The sequence below is a fragment of the Equus quagga genome, chromosome 19 (genome assembly GCF_021613505.1).
Source record: "Equus quagga isolate Etosha38 chromosome 19, UCLA_HA_Equagga_1.0, whole genome shotgun sequence".
Classification (NCBI taxonomy): domain Eukaryota; kingdom Metazoa; phylum Chordata; class Mammalia; order Perissodactyla; family Equidae; genus Equus; species Equus quagga.
Window position 1 is genome coordinate 36,536,223 of NC_060285.1, and position 22,375 is coordinate 36,558,597.

At 39.9% G+C, this 22,375-nt stretch overlaps 1 long non-coding RNA gene across 1 annotated transcript in view; it reads left to right on the forward strand.

The window, feature by feature from the left end:
* LOC124230174 (uncharacterized) overlaps nt 1-22,375 on the forward strand; it is a 98,606-nt gene that overhangs the window by 57,520 nt on the left and 18,711 nt on the right. The gene's annotated exons all lie outside the window — the stretch shown is intronic.

Below are 22,375 nucleotides of genomic sequence, written 5' to 3' on the forward strand. Positions count from 1 at the left end.
AAACTTTAACATTAAATGTGAAAATGCACTTTAATAAATATTCTATAAATATTTTATAAATATCCTTTATGTATTATTTTCTTAGAAGAAAGCTGTTTATTTCTTTGTGTTAAGATTCAACTCAAAGACCTATAAATCCTGTTTAGTGTTCAAAACCTAGTCCTTTCATTGATGAGTTTGAATATGGAGTTGGGAGTGATGAAGAGGAAAGGCAAGGCAAAGCTACTGAACCATAATAGCAGCTGCCAATCCCGAGGACTTAAACGTGTGCCAGGGACTATGTTAAAAACTCCATATGCATTTCTCATGGAGTCTACAACGCATCTTATTATTCTTCTTTTACTTGACCAAGGACTCTAGAAGGGTTTGAAATGTCCTTCTGTTGTAGGGGCAGGTGGTCACTGTCACCGGGATCCTGGCCCAAGATGTATAGGAAGATATTTATGAGGAGATTGCAAGTAGGAGATGTACTTATGTACTAAATTCCCCAGTAGCATGCTACTTTTCCTAGTGTTTTTCTTTGGTTATCCGTTTAGTCAAGTCTCTCAAAAGACTAGATAAGTACCAAAATAAGCTGCTGATCAAGCAAAGCTGGGTCATTGCTTACTGTTGTTCTATTATCAGATCTCTGCTGCTAGAGAGAATACCACCTGAGAGAGTGTTAAGAGCGTCTCTGAAGGAAGAGGGCAGGGGTAGCTATTATAGGGTTTGGAGGTCTGGGCTCCAGTGGTTTAATCCCAGTCTTTCAAGGCAGGGATCTCTTCGGGATTGAGAAAGTTCATGATATAAATACTTTTAAGATTGGTGGTCACAGAGAGGTGAGGCTCTTGAAGGGATTCTCAATGAGTAAACAATCATTTCATCAACAAGCACTTACCCAGACGAGCAACCTATTGTGTTGAGAAGGAGATTGGTTGAAGAGTTTATTTTTCTGAATGAATTTTCCTGAAGTTTCTGAAGTAAGCTGAAACAGTAGCAGGATGTGCCACCCTAAAGTATGCCTCTTTGGAGTAAGGATTATTTTGAGCTGATTGTTTTTAAGAAACTGCAAACACAGGAGAAGCTCTGAAAACAGAGTAGAAGTTACCCTTTTGTAAGAAAAATCTACATTTATAAAAGAAATTTATACTGGGGGGAAATTTATACTGGTACTGCTGTGTCAGGCAGAGAGCTTTTAGCAGAGGCCGGCTTCTTACCTGAGACTTGTCCGTATAGCAGGGCAACCTTCGTTGACCAACATTTGCTCTGTTGTGAATTGCCTTACCCCTTGAAGCCCCAGGCCCCCACCCCTTTCCTTAGTTCAGGATGGTATGTACGCCTTGATCATCTGGCCGCTGTTTGAGTCTCATATCATAGTGGGGCTCCTGTATATGTGTACGTAATTAAATTTTTTTTCCTGCTGTCAATCTGTCTTTTATTATAGGGTGTTCTCAGCCAAGAACTCAGAAGGGTAGAGGGAAAATTAGTTTTCCTTCTCTACAAAGCAATAAAGTAATTTACTGGTTTATAGTCTAATCTTCTTCAAAAAAATAGTAAAGTCATATTGATGTAGGCAACCTTAGTTCTGTTGAAAGATGGAGCGCTCCTGCCCTGAGTGTCACATCAGCAAACGGAAAGTTAAATCACTTTGTGTCCCTGAAAATGCTCCAATTGACCAGAAACGCAGTATATTCAGTCAGCCAATCTCCAAACGCCAAGCCAGCTCTGAGCTCTATATTTACTTCCTTGTTCCTTATCCACTTTCTATTTTTCTCTTCCTTGCTCCTTATGCTTTGCTCTGTGAAAGCTAGCCACTTTCTCTCCTGCCTCTCAGTTGTCAGACTGGAGGCTGTCCGCTTCATGACATGTTAAATAAAGTTGGTCTGTATCTCCTAAATTGTCTTCTTAATCATTTTTTGACAGTTCTTAATCTTGGTAATGAAGTTGTGAGCCTACACGTAGTCTTCTTTTCGGGGACATATAAGATACGTGGAGGGAAAGCCTGCTGCTGTGGAATAAGCCAAGACTTTCGACCTATGAGCTCTAGATGTAGTCTTTGGAAAATCATTAAATTTCCTCATTTTTGGGAATTGAGACTAACCATGTCAACATGATTAACTATTTCAGGTAATTCTTGTTGAGAAAGATAAGCATGTAAACTGATACATAATTTCACATTTTGCTTTAGGAAATTCTTGCAAACTAGTTTTTCGGGGCAAAAAGTTTGCTCATCCTGGCCCACAGTTCTTCTGTCAAAACAATAGATTACTCATCTGGACAAATGACTCATCCAAAAACTATACTATCAAGACTACTTTAAAACTTTCACCTTGCTCTGTCCTCCGATTTTGAACTATTATGTCACAAACTTTGTCCAATCCCAATAAGTTTCCTGCCAGGAAAGATCATGTTAACCCACTTAATCTCAGACTCCAGACCCTATAAATATTCTTCCCTACCCTTTTAAGATGGTACTAGGACTGTGTCAAAGTGGTGTCCTCCCTTATTGTAGGAAATCTACGAACTTAGCTTTGCTTGATCAACAGGTTTTTATGGAGGTCTTTCTTGGGAGTCAATAATTGACATCTTAAAAAAAGGAAATGATAAAAAAAAAAAGGCTTCCAGTTTGGCTATGAAGATTAGAATATGTACATATAAAAACACTGAGCACAGGGTCTGGCATAGGGCAAGGATGGTAGTCCTTAAATGGTAGTTATTATTATTATACGGAAGTTTCAGAAAGATTGTATTCTGCTCAGCGGCCTAAGACCAGTAAAAGTGTCTTTCCCCAAATATAAGGGTTATATTTCTGAAAATGCCTTTGGTAGAATTAAAAGATTTAAGAATATAAAACATTAATAAAAGAAGGATATGGTCTTCGGAGATTACATGTGAACATAGGAAGGTCCCTAAAAATGTTTTTTTATATTTGCCAAAATAAAACAATGATAACATATAATACATGCAATAAATTAAGAGACTAATACTTGCATTTCCACATTCTAAATACAATCAACTTCCAATTACCATCCCCAGCTTCCTAGAAGAACAACTAGTTTTCTATCTCAGTTTCAAGGAGGTAATATTCACTTTACTTGGTTAGATATAGTATGCTACCCAGAGTTAGCCAAACTCAAGGTAAGGACACAGTCTTCCGGACTGCCAAGCTGGTCCAAGACTTTAGACACCAACTGTAAGTTTGTGGGTTTCCCAGAACTACTGTTAGTTTTGATAATTCACTAGAATGACTCACAGAATTCAGGAAAGGGCTATACTTATGATTATAGTTTTATTATAGGCAAAGGGTACAAGTCAAAACCAGGCAAAGGAAGAGATTCATAGAGCAGAATCTGGGATTGGGAAGGCTCCAAATGTGAAGCTGCAGTGTCCTCAGGGATGTGTTACACTTCTGACCTTGATATGTGGCAATATATGCATGAAGTGTTGCCAATCAGGAAGCTGAGCTGAGCTTCAGTTTCCAGAGTTTTTAATTGAGACTTCTTTATGTAGGCATGATTGATCGAATCATTGTCCATGTGGTTGAACTCAGTGTCCAATGTCCTCCTCACGTGCCCCGACCCCCAACCCCTGGACCACCCTCCCTCCCCACCGTGGTCAGGCTCATGACATGTGTCTCAAAGCCTCGATCCTCTAATCACACGGTTGATTTCTTGGTATGACCGGCCCCTGTCCTGAGTCATCTTGCTACCATAAACTATCTAGGGGCCCATAATGAGTTGCCTCATTACCATAAGCTATCGGGAGTGGTCTGAGGGACCAGCCATGAATAACAAAGACACTCCCATCATTTCCAAGGGTTTAGAGATTACCTCCCAGAAGCAAGGCAAAGGCCAGATCTCTCTGGGTATAGTTACTTCTTCACTACTTACATGCTTAATGGTAACATTTATAAATCATTGAGCATCTACAATCTGGCAAGCATTTTATATACTATCTCTAATTTTCACTAGGATGGTATGACAAAGTGTTATAACCACATTTTAATGGTTAAGAAACTGAGTGCTTTACCCTAGACTATAATCTAGTCCACAGCTGATCTATAATTAGAATCCTGATCTGTCTAGCGTCAAAGATCACACTCTTTCTACTGTCCTTCTTTCTCTTTACTGTCAACAAATATAAGTAAATGCTGTATGTTCCACCATGATCCCCACTCCAACACCTCCAGTGGCTGGTCATCCATCCAAACATTCAATATTTTTGTGCATTTTTTGAGTAAAAATACCTAAGTTACACCCTTAGATAAGAACTCGGAGTGACAATAATATGTTTTGCAAGTTTTTTCAGGTAAAGCAAAGTAAACATGTAGTAATATTTAAGGGATATGTCTTTTAGTGTTGTCTGTAACAAACAGAAAACACTTCTGGATAACTTGCAGAGAGAAATTTCTTGGAAGGCTATGAGGTAATTCATAAAATTAAAGGAGAAGCCGAGGGATCGAGTATTAAAATTCCCTGGGCAGAAGGGCCATTGACCTAATTTGAGCTACATCGCTAAATCCTGAAGCCATCACCGGTCTTCGTGGAGAGGAGGAGGAGTGGTTCCCCATAGAAAGGTCAAAGAGCTGCTGTTGTAGGAAGGAGGAATGTGGGCACAAAGAAGAGAAAAACAAGGAGAGATTTCCACACCAAGGGAATTAGTGATGGGGACGTGCATACAGATGAATAAGTATAAGAGGGACATTAATTACAACCTCTACAGAAAGTTGAAAAAAAAACAAACCCTCCCTTTTATGCACACAGAACAAATTGAGGGAAGACTTCACAATGTTAGGTTAGTGGGAGTGGAAAATGTACTTAGATAAATGAAGTTCCGAATCATTAAAATATACCAAAAACTTGAACTGGTTTATCTAATTTTTCCACTGTGCTTTATGATATAAAACAGTGTCAGCATTGACAGTACCAAAGAGGAGATGGCTTCACATCTTTCTTAATAAGTATACAATCTACTTAAAAGCAGGTACTTGCTGTGGAAGATGCAGCTTTAAGATTTAGCCCCTCAGTTTCCATTTCTACCAAGATTGTTGTCCTGTGTGGCAGATTTATTGCTGAAATGTCCCTTTTTCCACCCCTCTCAATGTCCACCCTGTTTGAGATATGACTCTTCGGTTCCTTCCAAGGAGACTTTTGGAGTCTGTTTCCCAGCCTTTGATGCTGGGCTAGCCTTGTAACTTGCTTTGTCCGTGGGAATGTGGCATAAGGAAAAGAATTCCAGTTCTGAGCTGGGCCTCAAGTGGTCTTGTACACTTCTGCTTGCTCTCCTGGATTCTTGCCATCACTGCAAGAACAAGTCCTGTTAACCTGCTAAAGGGACGTGAGAAAAACTTGGAGGTGACAAGAGTTGCCCCTGCTGAGGCCATCCTAGAACAGCAGGCCGCTAGCTGGTCCGCTAGCTGGCTGCAGAAGTGTGAGCAAACCCAGCTGAGATTAGCGGAGCCCAGCCCAGATCTTCAGGACACCAGCCAACCCGTGTACTCATAAGTAAAAATAAATGTTTATTGTTGTGTGTTCCTCTGAAGTGTTGTGCTTGTTTTTTATCCAGCATTATTGTGGCCACGGGTAACTGATTTGCCCTCCTGCTCTATAACACGCCTGAGAGAAAAGACTCAGAGGCCTGCTCTTGTACCTCCATGTATCCTCTTGCCAAAAGCCGCAAATACATAAGGAATGAGAACTAATTTATACTCGTGGACCATTTCTGTTTTCATGAAGCATTAAGAGGAATACAAGCAAGGCAGAGCAACTGAATTTTATGAAACCAACTTTCTCCTACAAACACGTAACCACAGCCTAAATTTACTTGATCACCTAACTTTCCTGTTCACTTTGTGGATTCCTAGACCCAGATACAGTGTCTACTTAAAATAAAATACTCATTAGTAGGTATCTTAAAAACATAGAGCTATAAGAAAATTTCTAAAAAGAGATTTTCATTAAAAATTATTTGCTTATATGCGAAGTATAAAAACTGTTCCTTTCCCACTCAGACAACAAGCCAAAAGTATCTCCTCAAGCTTGGAAATGACTTTTCCTGAAATCAAAAAACCATATGAAGTATATAACCAGAAATCAGAGCTGAGAATTAACACTTTAAATTTTCCAGGTGATGTTTATTCACATATATTACATGCCGACGGGACGTTCCAAACTGTGCAATAAACCCATACACTTCTGTCTCATTTTTATCCATCTTGGACTCAGCTCCTTTTTTAGGTTCCTTCTGGAGCAGAAGTTTCTCAGCATGTGTATCTACAGCAGAATCAAATTTCATCCTCACTTATAAATCTTTTCTATTTTTATTTGCCCTAACTAAAAATCTCAACAGAGATTTTGAGTCTCTTCCTTTCCCAGATTTCTCCCTACCTCCAACTTTTTCTTAAATAAGTCAAGATAATTTTAAAAGCAAATGAATAACCACTCCTAAAGGAAGCAACAAGAGTGTAGAGGTTCCAAGTATCTTTTACCTGAGAGCTTCCTGGGATGCTATTTTTTCTCTTTATCCACGTTATTATAACTTCGTATAATAGGTGAATACACAATCATTTGAAACCAGATTATATTCCTGATAGGTTATAATGAAAGGAGTCAATTTCCGGCATACAAATAGATGACATTTTTGCCTTTGAATACTGTGATAGCAAGCTTTTTAATTCTGGACTTTTCAGTGTAGTTTAGCACCCTTCTCAAATAATTATTTTCCACCCCTTTCATAGAACAGCATTCCCAAAGGACTGGATTTGTTAATCCACATTTGATAGACTGCCATTTTGCTCTGTTCACTTACATGTTTCAGAGAAAGGACAGGGTCGCAAAATAGACCCTGTGCCCCAAAGTAAGGATGAAACTGAGGGGCTGCTTCAAGTGTGAGTGGGGTAAAAGGCTGGTGTGCTGAAATCGAACACACAGGTGTTGCAAAGAGAGAACGATGAGGACATCTAAGAAAAATTTATAATTTGTCTTCTAAGGTGTAAATATGCCTCCTGAATGCCTGAATGGGGATTTGGAGGGTGAAGATAATGAAAAGGAGATATGCAGATTTTGTGTTGAAATGGAGGGCTTGGGTTGAGGAGGTCTTGCCTTAAGACAGCTGATACCCAAAGGTCTAGAATTATGGAATGGTAAAGGATGTTTTCAAAGAAGGCCTAAAAGAGGAAAAGGGCAAAAAGAAGATATCTAGGCTCAGTCAAAGAAATCAGCATCTTGGGAACAGCTGGAGAGCTGAACCCAAAGGAATAGATTGAAAAGAGGAGACAAATTTTAAAAAAAGACTGCCCCCAGGCCTGCCTAGGGCCGAACGGCAGACATGGTCAAGTGTGTGTGAGTTATAGAGGCAGAGAGGACAAGGCAGTGGAGGATTGCCTATGGCTTTATCTGGGTGGGATCAGGCTCCCATTGAAACCCAAAGGCAGGCTAAGAAGTCATTATCCCATACCCAGAACACGAGTTAGCAGTTGAATGGACTATGAAAATCCCTGCACTTGCAGAGTAAAGGAGAGCAGATGCATAGTACACGAAAAGATTTAATTAATTATCAAGAGACATGGTATGAACCAGCCTTGTGGCCCTGCATAACCCTTTGGGTGCACTTTCTTCCTTTATAAAATGAAAAGGTTACACAAACTCATCCCTTAGACTTCAGCTCCCATATTCGAAAAATCAGACACCTGAGCAAAATCCTGGTTACATTTAAGCTGTGTTAAATGGGGAGACAATTTGGCATAACTGGAGACCCTTTTGGTTGTCATGACTAGGGGAATGCTATTAACATATAGCAGGTACAGGCTGCTAAATATTCTACAACGAACAGGGCAGTCCCTCACAATGAAGAATTATATAGCCCACAATGTCAATAGTGCTGAAGTTGAGAAACTCTACTATAGGCCCAAATTCCTTTGCGTCCAATTCTTATTTACTAGTCAGTTAGTTCTACAGCTCCTCTAAGTAGAAAATATTGGTGTAAGCATTATATTAGAGAGAATAGGCATAAACTGGGATCAGAGATTTCTGAAGGAAGAAAGGTTACCTTCAAAAAACATCCATTAATGAATTAAGAATTTCATGACCATATGTGTTATAAAATAGCAATGAAAAAAGAGTTGTGTCCTTAATTCCCTAATGAAGGCATATTCAGCAACGGGAGTGGATTTTGGGAGCCAGGAGATATAGATTCTGGTGCATTTGGTCTTCCTCTGTCATTAACCAGTTGTCATTGGGGCAAGTCACTCAGTCACTGAGAGTTGCTAATCAATAATACAGAGTTAATATCTGTTTTACTTTCTCTCAAGGGTGCTATGAAAACCAAATGAAAGGACATCTGAAAGTGGTTTGAGGAGTCAAAAGTGCTATAATTATATAAAAAGTGACTTATGCTTATGCTTGACATTATTTAAAATAACTTCTCTTAGCCAAATCTTGCTACATATTAAATTGGGCTCAACAAAAATTTGAATTCCAATTTGGGAAAGCATAGTATTGGATATTATGCAAACTACAGACAAAACAAAACAAGTATGCTTCTGTTCACTGAGTTGATAGTTTAGTTTGGGGAATTTATCAGTTATCTATCATCATAATAAGGTTTCAAAATAAACAATTACAAAACCTAAGTGTCATACAACATTAAGCATTTATTGCTCATGCGGCTGGGATCAGCTGGGGTTTAGCCAGGCGGCTCTGTCTTGGCTTAGCTTGCTCATTTATCTGGAGGTTGGCTAGCTGTCAACTAATCTTGGATGCTTTGACCGGGCAATTGGCTCTGCTCAACATGCCTCTCATCCTTCTGTAGACTAGCCTTGAGCATGTTCTCATGTTGATAGCAGAGGGCAAACTTGTGCTTACATTTTGTCTGCTAACGTCCCACTAGTCAAAGCAAGTCATGTGGCTGAGCTCAGAGTCAAAGGGTGGACACAACATTTCAACCACCGTTAGTGGACACTGCAAAGTTACATGGCAAAGGATGTGGATACAAGGAGTGGTCAAGATTTGAGCCAATGATGCAATGTACATCAGGAGAAAATCACTGGACTATGAGGAGTCACATGCATACCTGATAGAAAGGATTACACATCCCCCAGATTCTCTAGATCTTCACTTGGATGGAGTTACTGACTGTAACTCTGAGTTGACTTTCTTGAAGAGGTAATGAGTTTGTTTAATATGTAAGAAGAAGGGTGTTCACAAATATTTAGTGGTCAGAGGGAAAAAGAGCAGAAAAGACAGCCAACTGTGTATCAAAGTTTGTGCTTCCTTTCTTCCTATATCTATATGGGATCATATGACTCATTCTCTCCAATGAAACATAAACAGAAGTAAGTGTGTCCTTTCTAGAATAAGCCAGTTAAGAAGTAGGTGTGCATTCCCCTTTCTTTCCCTTTTCTTTCCTCCTGGCTGGAGGCAAAGTACTTCAAGGCCCTAGGAGATGGTGGAGCTGCAAGACGGATAGAAGCTGAGTCCCTGAATCTCCATATACGAGAAAGTCACCTGTCAACCACCAATAACAGCATGGGTCCGGTGCCTGAGTTTGAAATAAATGGCTGTGATAAGCGACTAAAATATTTAGACTCAGTTGTCACATAAGCTAGCATTATACTAATACGACATAATTTTAATATAACACTAGCAATTTAAAATTTGAAAAAAAGGGGCCAGCCCCGTGGCCGAGCGGTTAAGTTCGCGCGCTCTGCTTTGGCGGTCCAGGGTTTCACAGGTTCAGATCCTGGGCGCGGACATGGCACCACTCACCAAGCTATGCTGAGGCGGCGTCCCACATGCCACAACTGGAAGGATCCACAACTAAAAAAATATACAGCTATGTACCGGGGGGCTTTAGGGAGAAAAAGGAAAAATAAAATCTTAAAAAAATAATAATAAAATAAAATAAAATAAAATAAAATAAAATAAAATAAAATAAAAAGAATCCAAATAGGTCTTTCTTAGAAGTTTAGTATAGCTTCTCATCCAAACCCGAAGATTTAAATCTCTAACACATTCGCACCAAGTGACTATCTAATCAGTTTGAATATTTCCAGTGATGGTAAGCTTACTAATTTCTGAAGCAACCATTTCTCTTTAAGAAAATTCTGTTTATAGGAAATGCTTTCCCTACTTGAGTTGCATATCCTTATATGCCTACCCATTTGTCCATTCTAGAATTACCAAGCTTAAACTAGTCCCTCTTCTAAAGGGTAGATCTTTTATTATTTCAACATATCTATACATTCTACCTCCAAACCATAATGTCTTTTCTTCTCAGTTCAATCATGCCATAAAGAAAATAAATTAAACTTTAAACCATCTTTGGGAAACCCAGTAGAAGTAATTACACATCAAAGCTTCAATATTCGTTCTAAATTATGATAGCCACTAGCTACCCTAACACTCTGACAGGTTAACTTTTATTGTGTAGTTGAGAAAACTAAAAAAATCTAATATACAGAATGAAAGCCACAGAATAAGTCGGGGTAAAAACAAACATATGAGATTTTTAAGGGTTTCAAACATAGTGGGAGAAAGAGACCACAAAGCCATTTTACAAATATATGGATTTTACTATGCTGGGATTTGATAACTTTTTGAGGTTTTTGTTCCAACATTTTGACATGAAGAAGGATTTGTATTAACTAAGTCAACTAGAAAAATTTTTATGTAATTTCTAAGAAATTCTGTTTTTTGAAGTTCTGTAACACCGACATCTTGTATCCATTATTTTTTATTTATACTTTTTTCTCTGTCTTGAATATTGGTTCAATTATGCAAAGCTTCCAAGAGGAAAGCTTCATACTGAAAACTTCTGAACCCTTCGTACATTTTCACTAACCAATCAAACATGCGAGATTTTTTTCTTCCTCTAAAATGTTAGAACGTGGTAGACAGCGCCCTCTACTGGTCCTCAGGTAATGTAGCCAAAGTCTCCGACAATTTTGGCAAACAGGCCCTGCTTCTTTACCATGCATAAGGAAAAATTACCAGCATGAATTGAAAAGTAAATGTTTAAGAAAGATAACCGATTTCTGCCGGTTTTAATGTAATTTCAAATTCTACATTCAATAATTTTTTTAGTTCAAGAAACGCGTTTTGGGTTTTTACCTTGACCTCCCATCTGTGTTTTTTCTTGTTTTCTGAGAATAAAAGCATAGTTGCTAGAAAGAGTGAGTAAAACGCGTATTTCAGCTTTCGGAAACAATGCTTGATAGGTTTTTTCTTATTATAAAAGGAATACAATCTTGCTGTAAAAGAAATTCAAACACTCCTGAAGTGATACCAGTAAAAAAGTGGCAGTCTCTTCACCAGCTCTTCTCCTGCTCCTATTTTCCAGGATTCGGATTAATTCACCATGAAAACATTTATTTTGGTGTGTGCATTACGTGGCTCGGGATTTTAGGCTTTGTTTGGGTGGGTGGAATTTAAGCACTCATCGGTTTTTAGAGTGACAGAATGAGGAAGAAAAAACAAAAGACTTTCTCTCCTTCTATGCCCTTAAAGAACTTAATACTCAAGAAGATCACTGCTGGTCTGGCCAGAGGGAAGATTTAACCAGTTCTTTCTCCTGAAAGTGTCAGAGCGCTAATATTCATGTTCAAACAGATAAGGAAAAGAACAGTGTCCTTGAATGTAAGTATGCCAAATCTAGCTTTTCAAAATTTAGTACAAGGTAAGACTCGATTTTTAGACTTGTCTTCACTTTCAGAGGAAAGCTACTCCACCAGCATTAATAAAATTAAGTTCTTTTTTTAATAATAGGCCAAATCCCATTTTACAATACTGCAATATTGCAATATCAAAAATCACTGAATAACAGGACTCCTAATTCTCTTTTTATAGACCATTCATTACTAGACATTCAACACAAGACAATGCCAAAAGAACAGCCAAACGTAGTAGTTTCTGAGAGTTCATGGTTTGGTTTAACCTGTAAAAACGAATGAGTATAAAAAGAGCTTTCTTATTCAGGATGAAAAAAGGAAAGCTAGAATTAAGACTGTTTTGTGCATGCCAATTAGGAGTTTACTAGTATTTCAAGATATGGTAATAGGTTTGATAGAAACTATTCAAAGATGGGCAAAATCCTACCTATATCAGGTCCTTGAAAATGGGAATAAAAAAATAGTAAAGATGTATTCCAAGGAATTTATTGAATGGCTGTAGAATAAAATATCATTCTCCAATAAATGTAAATATTCTCTAGAAGATTTAATCATTTTGTCCTAAGTTATAGGAATTTGCTTTTGAGTTAGATGTTGGAAGTTTTTTAATAAAATTTTAATGGTTGCTTATGGTAGAGCATAGCTCATGCTAACGAAGTGAATCAGGCTAGTGGTTTTCAATTGCGGTTCCGCAGACCAGCTCTGGTCTGCCACAATGTTTTCACTGGTCTGCAACGAAATTAGAACACTAAGATAAACCAAAATGGTTTTTCATGAAGCTAAGTACATTAAATTTAAAGACCTGCACTTTATTTTTTTTTAAGGTTTTATTTTTCCTTTCTCTCCCCAAAGCGCCCCCAGTACATAGTTGTATATTTTTAGTTGTGGATCCTTCCAGTTGTGGCATGTAGGACGCCGCCTCAGCATAGCTTGGTGAGCGGTGCCATGTCCGCGCCCAGGATCCGAACCAGCGAAACCCTGGGTTGCCAAAGCAGAGCATGCAAACTTAACCACTGGGCCGCGGGGCCGGCCCCCAAGACCTGACCTTTAAACTGTTTGTGCTGTCAATTTTTTTTTATGAAAAAGATAATAGAATAAAATTAATGAAAGTTAGTAAAACTAAAATTAAAACTGATCTTATTTGGCAAAAGAAAAAGTTGACAATGCTCTGGTTCCCCCGTCTCGATGCTTTTGAAATTGTACTTATGTTTAAAATACCAAAGGCTGTAGTCATTGCCTTGTCAATTCTCCACTTTAGGTTTTTCAAAACAGCCATTTAACCTTAGCATCTCAGGGGTGAATCTTCTGAAGCAATCTTCCTCAGGTCAGAGTTGGTACCATACTTACAAAATGCCCTGTTTAACAGTAAGAATACTGCAAAAAGACCATGTGACTTATCATAATTCCAAAATAGTTGCAGGACTTCTGCATTTTGTGGAAAGGGTTTTTTTGGGGTTTTTTTTTCCTTATGGTTTTTGAGAAATACTTGTGAAATCCACATGTATATCAGTGGGATTTATCTTTCAGAATTGGGAAGATATGTTTTGCCAGTCATAAATGAACTGTAATCCCCATAGACTCAAGTTTAATTCAAAAACACTCTCTCCAGAGCTGCTAAATTTGGCAATCCACGTTCTCTCCTCCATATGCTATCCTTGGGGGACTCTCCATACATTGTCCATAATGGTTTCTACTTAGGATGTCTGGAAAAGTAGATATTATGGTCGCAGAAGGGCCATTAAAGGGAATTTGAAAACAGATCCATTAAGTTGAAGTATTCAATTCTAAGAGTCTTCAAGTTGGATGGACTATGCTAATTGACATTCAAGGAATAACTCCATCCACCCGCTGCTTGTATCATAGCCTCTAACGACTCAGGCTTGTATTGCTTACCGACCTGGTTTGGTGTTCTCCCCGGAGAGAGAAATATTAGTGGAACACGGTGTGCATAAAAAGTACAGCAGATAAGTAATGAATTGTCCTTAAATGTGGACCTCATTTCCATTCCTTCTGTTGTTCAGTGCCTTCGCTGTTTGAAATAGCCATCTTTTTTTCATTAATTACATCAGCTCTGCTTTTGTTATGTCTTGTTGGAAAAGAGAAAAGAAAGTTTCCATTATTTCTCTTCTAGACTGTGGAATGCAGCAGCTGTTGTGTTTTGAAACACCCAGTCACATCTTGGAATCTCTGGTCAGTTTCTGAGTGGATTTAAAAATACTTTTCTGTATTATTATGCTCGCTTTCCCCAAATTTGTGAGTTTGTGCTTCTTTTCTCTTTCTGCTGGTCTTCTGTGGCCTAACTCTCTTTTCCTCCACCTGGCTCTCATTTTCAAGCCTTATAATAGTTCTCAAAAGCAGCAAAAGTATCCGAAGGTTTCCCAGCTTGGCCCTGCCTCAGCAATACAACACCGTTTTTGATTTTTTAATTCTAAGTTTCTTTTCCTCCTGTTTAAATGATTTTCAGGACACAGCCTGTCATCTGCCGTGCATGTTAGCTGTTCTCTGTCAGCTAGCATCTCTGTGGTCCTTGTCATGTGACACTTGACAGAGGATGAACTTGCAGTTTCACCTACTGCAGCTTCATGGGAGAACAGCACAGTCCCGTGATTCTCTGAATGTGGACAGTGCCTCGTGAGTTTTAAAAGTTCTTACCCATCCATTGTCGCATTTTTTTTTTTGCCTTATTTAAAGATTTAATTTTTTTTCCTTTTTCTTCCCAAAGACCCCTGGTACATAGTTGTATATTCTTCGTTGTGGGTTCTTCTAGTTGTGGCATGTGGGACGCTGCCTCAGCGTGGTTTGATGAGCAGTGCCACGTCTGCGCCCAGCATTCGAACCAAAGAAACTCTGGGCCGCATGCAGTGGAGCACGTGAACTTAACCACTCAGCCACAGGGCCAGCCACCATTGTCACATTTGACTCTACAAGGATCCTACAAAACAAATAGGAGAGATCTTATTCTTCCCATTTGATGGATGAGGAGAAATATGGCCATGAGACATGGAACTGGTCCAGCAAACTCTCACTACTAGTAAATGGTGGAACAGGAACAAGAAGACTGGGCTTCTGTCATCAGTGTTTCTCCCCATGTTTTTCCTGGATCTCTCTGTCTTCATCTGTAAAATGGGAAAAACACTAACTTTGTGTTGTTATGAGGAAAGAATGAAATAATCTGGGTAAAGCGCTTAGGATAGTCCCTGGCACTTAGTAAGTGCTCGATATATGTTTGTTGTTATCCTTCATTTGTCATATAACAGATAAATTAGCTGAATAACATACACAAGTAGCAACTACCTTCCTGCATGCATCAGGATAGATCGGTCTACAAAGGAGAGCCTTTCAGGAGCCATTGACTGAAATACAATGATTGGAAATTTATGTTTGGTTCCAGCTGTTCAGCAGCAACAACCTCCTCCTCCTGCTCCCACAAGGAAACACACATGCAGGTTGATTTTTCTGTACAACAAAGCCAGCTAATTCAATCACAGCACGGTGCACATGTGGATAACAGACTCTGGACTCATATCCTGTCTCACAATTGAAAGCTGTACAATTATTTAATCTCTCTGTGCCTCAGTTTTCCTATCTGTAAAATGTGGATATTGAAGCCTGTCCAATGGGTTTGCTGAGGGGCCTAAATGAGTATAATAGGAATGTTTAGTTGGAATTTTTGACTAAGACACCAGATGATAGATATCAGATATAATAGACCCTCAAAATGCACATAATCACAGAAAATACTTGAGTCCCTTGAGATTCTGAATCCTTCACTCAGAGCACAGATATAAAAGGACAGGAAGAAGTGAGACGTGGGGAGGAGTGGTCAGGAGGGTCTGAGGTGACATGTGCACTCTTCCTGCCCCGTTGGGAGAGGTGTGGTACGCTGCATCCCAAGGCCAGGTCACATGAGAGGGGCTTCACTGGGACCTCTCAGGGAGTGTGACAGGTGTTCCTGGGCCCCATGTACTGTGGCCTACCTCATGCCTGAGCAAGTGAAAGCAGTGGATGACAACAGAGCAGAGGACTGCCCCTGGGATGTGACAGCAGCTGCCATGTCCTAGAGCAAGTTAAAGGTGTAGAGACCCTGGGGACCAGACGTGGCAACTATGGTTGTGATGGCCCCCTGGGGTTGTTTTTAAAGGGACTCACTCAAGTCCGTGGTCTGCCATGGAAAGGAGACGGTAGGCACATGTGGCTCTACTAGCTGGGTGGGTACTAAGGGGAGCTCGCTGGGGCCCAGCCAAAGCTGAGGCCCAGCCTATGACAAGCGAGTTGTGGTTGGAGAGTTCTGGGAGAGAGTCCTCAGAGATCAAAGGTTACCCATGAGAGAATAAGTCAGCATCAGCCCCCACCCCAAACCTCCTCAGGGGCCATCTCACAAAAGTGTTTGTTGGGGAAAGCTTTTCCTCTGCTGTCATCTCTCCTTCCATAAGCCTTCTTGTACTGCAGACAGCCAACAAAGGCCAACTCAGGCCAAGGGGGGACATGGAGGCAGGAGTGTTTTCATTTTAAATCAAGTTCAAACTTTGGTTATAACACAATAATGGATGTTTTAAATCATTAATTAGATTGTGTTTGTGATTTGAAGTGACTGTAGGACTATTATCTAAATATAACTTGTGAAGTCATAGACTGGCCTGAAACATCATCAAATAGGGGAAGGAATAGCCCCACTGAGCAGGACGGGAAGGAGAGAGACAAAAATAAGGTTATTTTGTAATTATATCCATGGCTTCTGACTAAGATCAGTAGAGAAGCGATCTTGAATATAGTATGTTCTCCAAGCCATCAGTACTCTTTTTCCTTTGCTCTGCAGACCTATTTTCTTATCTGAAGAGTAAAAACTATGAATGCAAAAGAATATTAAGAAGAAAATTTAAAATATTTAAATTCTTTCACCCAATAGAATAATAAAGTAGCCATCAAGTTTCTGCTTGATTACTTCCACTTGTAAGGAACTCACTATCTCATTAAACTGACTAGTGGAAGCCTACAGATCTTAGAAAGCTCGTTCTTAAACCAAAACAAAATCCATATTCATGTAATTTCTATCCATTTGTTCATGTTTTATCCCCTAGAGGAGTACAGATCATGTTTAGCTGAAATTCTGTGGTTTTAAGGTTTTTCTCTCTCTTCCACATAATATTAGAAGACAGTTACATCTTCCCTTTTTCTTTTTCAGCCTAAATGTTACCATTTCCTTTCACTATTTTTCGTATAACGTAACATACATATCATCTTGACCTCCTTCCTCGGCAGGTTTTCTGGTCTGTCAGTTTCCCTCCTCCTGAATTGAACATGAGGCCCACATGTAACTAAGAGCAGAGCCAACTTAGCAGTCATATAACATGCATATTAGGTTTGTGGTCAGCTCAAACCCCTCAAGTTATTTTCATAGGAAATACCCCCACAAGTCAGGTCTTCCTCCTCCTCTGCTTATACAGTTGGTTATTAAAAATTGAGGAAAAAAACATACCTTTGTTTTACTCCATTTTGTCCATTTTGCCCTAGTGCTCCAGGCTTTTGCGCATATTTAGAATCTCTCTTCTAATTCAGATCGATTTTCTGGAAATTATTTTTTCCCTTTTCCAGCTTTGGCCATTTGACAGTTTATAAACATTCTTTAAATGCTCACTTAAGCCACTGATAGAATTGAAGAGGACGGTTATTTTTCATTGAACATCCTTTGATACGTAGACCCTTGCGCACACTGAGTGAGTTTCACCCAGACGTATACTCCAAAGTGGAATTACTGGGTGATAAAATATAGGTATTTTCAGTTTATTAGATGTTGATAAATTGCACATTCTTTACCAAACCAAACAATTTGGTTACAGTTAACTTTTTTTATATGAGGGATTTGCTCTTTAGGAAATCACTTTTCACATAAATATGTGTAAAACAGGCCATGCGATGCACGTGGCAATGACACCCAATGTGCAGGGCTGGATTAGCGAATCCAGACTCCCATGGTGGCAGTGGCAGTGATGTCATCAGACTGGATTGTAGCATGATTTTTGCTCCGGTCTGATCTTGTTTCTGCCCACATTCTAAGCCTGGTTTTCTGGTGCTTCTATGAGCTAAACTTCATTCTTTTAACAAACTCCATTTCTGTTTAATATAAAGCCAGAATTATTTTCTGTTGCTTTCAGGTAAGAGAATATCACACTATTTTCCCACTGCTGCTTAAATGCCTGTTTGCATTTCTTCCGCCGACAGTTTCAGAGCAAGATTTCACACCTCTGTAATACGCGTATTCATGGATGTTTAGGCTCTCCTGCAAACTGAACGTCTGCTTATCCGGAATGAGATTCACTCAGTTCCTTTTTCTCTGAACGTTCATGCTGCTTCTCTAGCTAGAAAATTCAGCAGAGTCCGTTTCTTCTCACGCTCTCTATTCGTTCTTCTCCTTTCTTATGCTGCTCTTCATTTCATTTAGATTTTTGTTTTTGATTTCTCACACAGGCAACAAAACAAAACAAAACAAAACAAAACAAACCCCAGAAATAAAGAAATGTAATATCAATGGCAGTTAAAATTCTCAAATTCAGCAGTGACCAGTACTTGGAGGAAAGTTGCATGTGGATGAAAAATATACTGTAGTTCTTTTCTATTGGAAGTGAACATTTTCAGCACCATGTACACATGATTTCATAAAAATGAAATAATAAGAATGCATTGCATACTTCTTGTCCTGTTGGCCTTAAGCTCCATTCTGGCTCCTTTAGTTTGCTTTGCATATTTATACCCTAATCCATTGATTGTAGGTCTTATAATTGGTTTCTCAAAGGAAAATTTTATTTCTTTTGTTTACTAGCTTTTAGGGAAAGAAATGTCATTTTTGGTACATGGCTGCATTTTACTAGCAGTATTGTACACAAACATTAAAAAGTGGTTGAATGGGGAGTCTCTCTAAAAGTTCTGGTCACCAATTACAAATGTGTGTGTGTGTGTGTGTCTTTCCACACCACCAAAAATCAATTCTCTTATACCGGCTGGGTGTCCTACAATTCAACTCAATCCTGACACTGTCTACCTGGAGAATACATCACATCCCACAGAGTAAGAGCTCAGTCCCAAAGATGCCCCCATCCCCACTTCAAACACCAATCACAAGCTCAGGTTGTCACCTGTGCTTCTGACCAACCAGCTATAGCTTGGAGGTTCTAACAACCTGCCCCCCCCCCCCTCCCCCCACCACATTGGGCAGTTAGAGCAGTTCACAGAACTCAGAGAAACATTATCCTGACTGGAGTACCAGTTTACTATAAAAAGATATAACTCAGGAACAGCCAGATGGAAGAGATGAATAGGGCAAGGTATAGGGAAAGGGGTTGGGGCTTCCATGCCCTCTCCAGGTGTGCCACTCTCCCCACATCTCCACGTGCTCTCTGAACCCTGTCCGTCTGGGGTTTTATGGAGGCTTCATTACGTATGCATAATTGGTTCAATCATTGGCCATTGTCGATTGGTTCACCCTCCAGCCCTTCTGCCCTCCCCAGAGTTGTGGGGAGTTGGGACAGCAGCACTGAACGTTCCAACCCTCTAATCGCAGAGTTGATTCCCTGGCAACCAGCCCCCACCTTTAGGTGCTTACAAAAGTCACCTTATTAACAAAAACTCTGGTGTGGTCGAAAGGGGTTCGTGAGGAATATTAAGACACTTTTATTGCTCTTATGACTTAGGAAATTCCAACAGTTTTAGGAGCTCTGTGCCAGAAATGAAGAAGACTAAATATATATTTAATCACAATATCATACTCTCATTAGTTTCCAATAATTTATGCCTGAAAAGACTGAATCTCAGCGTGGGATGAAGATCTGAAGCTACCAAATAAAAAAGAAAAGTGTCTTAGAATAGAGCCCCTGCTTCCTAGAAAGGCTTCTGAGCAAAGCATTTAATCAAAATCGCTGAGGGTAAGCCTCTGGCACCTAGTTTTAAAAAATTCCCAAGTCGTTCCAATGCACAGCCTTCGTGGTGAATCAGTGGCCCAGGAGAAGTTGCTAACACTCTGGTGGACATTCTGGTATTGCCTGCCTGGTGTCCCTTCTCTCCTCTGGTGCAGCCGTCCTGATTTCCTTCTGGGGATCCACCCTCCTCCACTCAGCCAATAGTTCAAAAGGGGCTGACCCCAGGCCAGCTGCTCCAGGGGCAGAGAAGTAACCCAGGCTTAGCCCATCCATAGTGGTTGGTTCAGGGAAAGCTATCTGACCCAAGCTAGCCCAGTAAGCTCAATTGCAACACTTTTGTTAGAACTGTGGGGGAAGAGATGCTTCCTTCCCTTGGGATGTCATTAGGCTCATGTACTAGAATCCCTAGGATCAGCTGGTGATCAGGAATCACTGGGTCAGCCTGGCAGGGGGAGGCACATAGAGGATGCTGACCTCAGAATAAAACTCCCTGGGTGAAAGAGGGGGAGAGAGAGGGGGAGGAGATAGGGAGAAGGGAGAGGAGGGAGAGTCTAATGCTATTATTTGAGCCCCTGAATCCATGTGTGTCTGAACTAGATTAACCCCAGGATTTTTCCAAGCTCTGATGTGTCCTAGTCTGTTCGGGCTGCCATAACAAAATGCCATACTCTGGGAGGCTTAAACAACAGAAATCTCGGCTTGCGGGCAGCCTCCACTTCCTGTGTGTTCACAGGACTTTTTCTTTGAGTGTACCCAGAGAGAGACAGGGGGAGAGAGATCTGGTATCTCTTATTATAAGGACATTAATCCTGTTATATCAGGGCCCCACTTTTATGATCTCATTTAACCTTAATAGCCTCCTTGTAGGCCCTGTCTCCAAACATTGTCACACTAGGGGTCAGGGCTTCATCATAGGAACTTTGCGGGGGACACAATTCAGTTCATAGCATGATACAATGAATTCCCTCTCGTTTTTTCCTGAAGGCATTGGGTTGGATTTTCAGTCACTTAATATGACGGAGTTCCAAATGCTATGTAGCCACGGACTTCAGCACTCAACTCATCTTACTCCTGTCCTTACGTGTCTGTCTACCTTCCCAAGCAGACCAGTGCCAAGGGCAGCAAAGCCTTGAGGACGGAAAAGTCCATCTACTGGGCTGGTTCAGAGCAAGGCCTCTAGAGACTTACTGCCTGGCTTGGGACTCCAGCTCTGTCCTGTACTTAACTTCCCTCTGTCTGAATGGACTCACCTGTACAATGGAATGGACAAAGTCCCTGCCTCTGGAGTTACCATGAGGAGTCGATGCATTAGTATTTATCAGATACTGAGAACAGTGCCTGGCGCTGTGCTGCTATAATGTCTGTTAAATACATACATGGACCACGTTAAATCTCTGCTCGTTCCTCTAATTGGTGTGTGAATGCAAGTTACCTAACTTTTCTGAGCTTCTTCTTCTTCTTCTTCTTCTTTTTTTTTTTGCTGAGGAAGATTCACCCTAAGCTAACATCCACTCCCAATCTTCCCCTTTTTGTATGTGAGCCACCACCACAACATGGCCACTGACAGACAAGTGAGTGGTGCAGGTCCATGCCTAGAAACTGAACCCAGGCCACCAAAGTGGAGCACACTGAACTTAACCACTAGGCCACTGGGGCTGGCCCTGAGTTTCTTTTTTCTAATGAGGAAAAAGAAGATGAATTGCTCTCTTTGGGTGATAGCACGTAAAAATTTAGTAGAACAGATCCTACATAGTAAACACTTAATAAAGGAGGTGTGAACAAATGGATAAATTGCAATTAGAGAAAGAAGTTCCCCTTTTTGTCTTGAAGTTTTCACTTTGAACTTGAGTGTATTCAATTTTGAACTACTTCATAGATTTATTAGATCCATCTATTTTCCTCTCTTAAAAAAGCATCAGTTATCTAATGCTCAAATGTAATTATGTGGAAATGACAGTTGTGCCCAAATGAGACAGAATAATTGGATGAGCATTTGGTAATGGTGCTCTCCACAATTCTTACGAAACCTGTTGCTGAAAAAACACTAGGGCAAAGTACAAGTCTAACCGGAGCTGTGGAATTAACAATTATTTAGATAGGTTACTTTTCTAAGAAACTTTCTGTAATGAAAGAAACCGTAGGCTGTCTGTTAAAATTAAACTCTCTGTATTGAAAATAAAGACCAGAACGGCAGAATGGATTGCCTCTTTCTGACTAATTTAGTCAAAGCTGGGGTTATTCACACTCCGGGTTCTACCTGACTTTAGATGAGATTTATATCATGGAATTCCACTTCAAAGACGCTCTTGAACTGCTGACTTGAGTTATGAAAAAAAGATAATTTTGTGATTTCGCAGCTAGGTTCACATTATAAATTAAAATTTTCCACTTTGCCCAAATTGATGAGTCTCAGAAGCAGACTTCTCTTTCTTACTGGGGAAATGGATTCTTGTCCCAAATAGACTACGAACGTCATTAGAGTTTTTCTTTCCAATTTGCACTTTAAAATTTTTCTGTTTTAAAGTTATTCCTATAAAAAGTCAAACAATAAAGATATGTTTAAAGAAAAAGTTAATAATCTTCTATCCTCCTCTTCCCCCTCCAGTCTTTTCTGCCTAAGGCACAAATGTCATCAATGTATTCCCTTTTCTATTGAAAATGGAGCCCTATTGTACACAGTACTCTGCATTTTGCTTTTTGTTTTTGGTTATTGGTATGTGATGAACATCCCTTCTCCAGGACAGCACATGTAGCTCAAACACATTCTTTTCATAGCAGCATAATACTTCAAGTAAGCATGCAACAGAATTTATTCACCAGG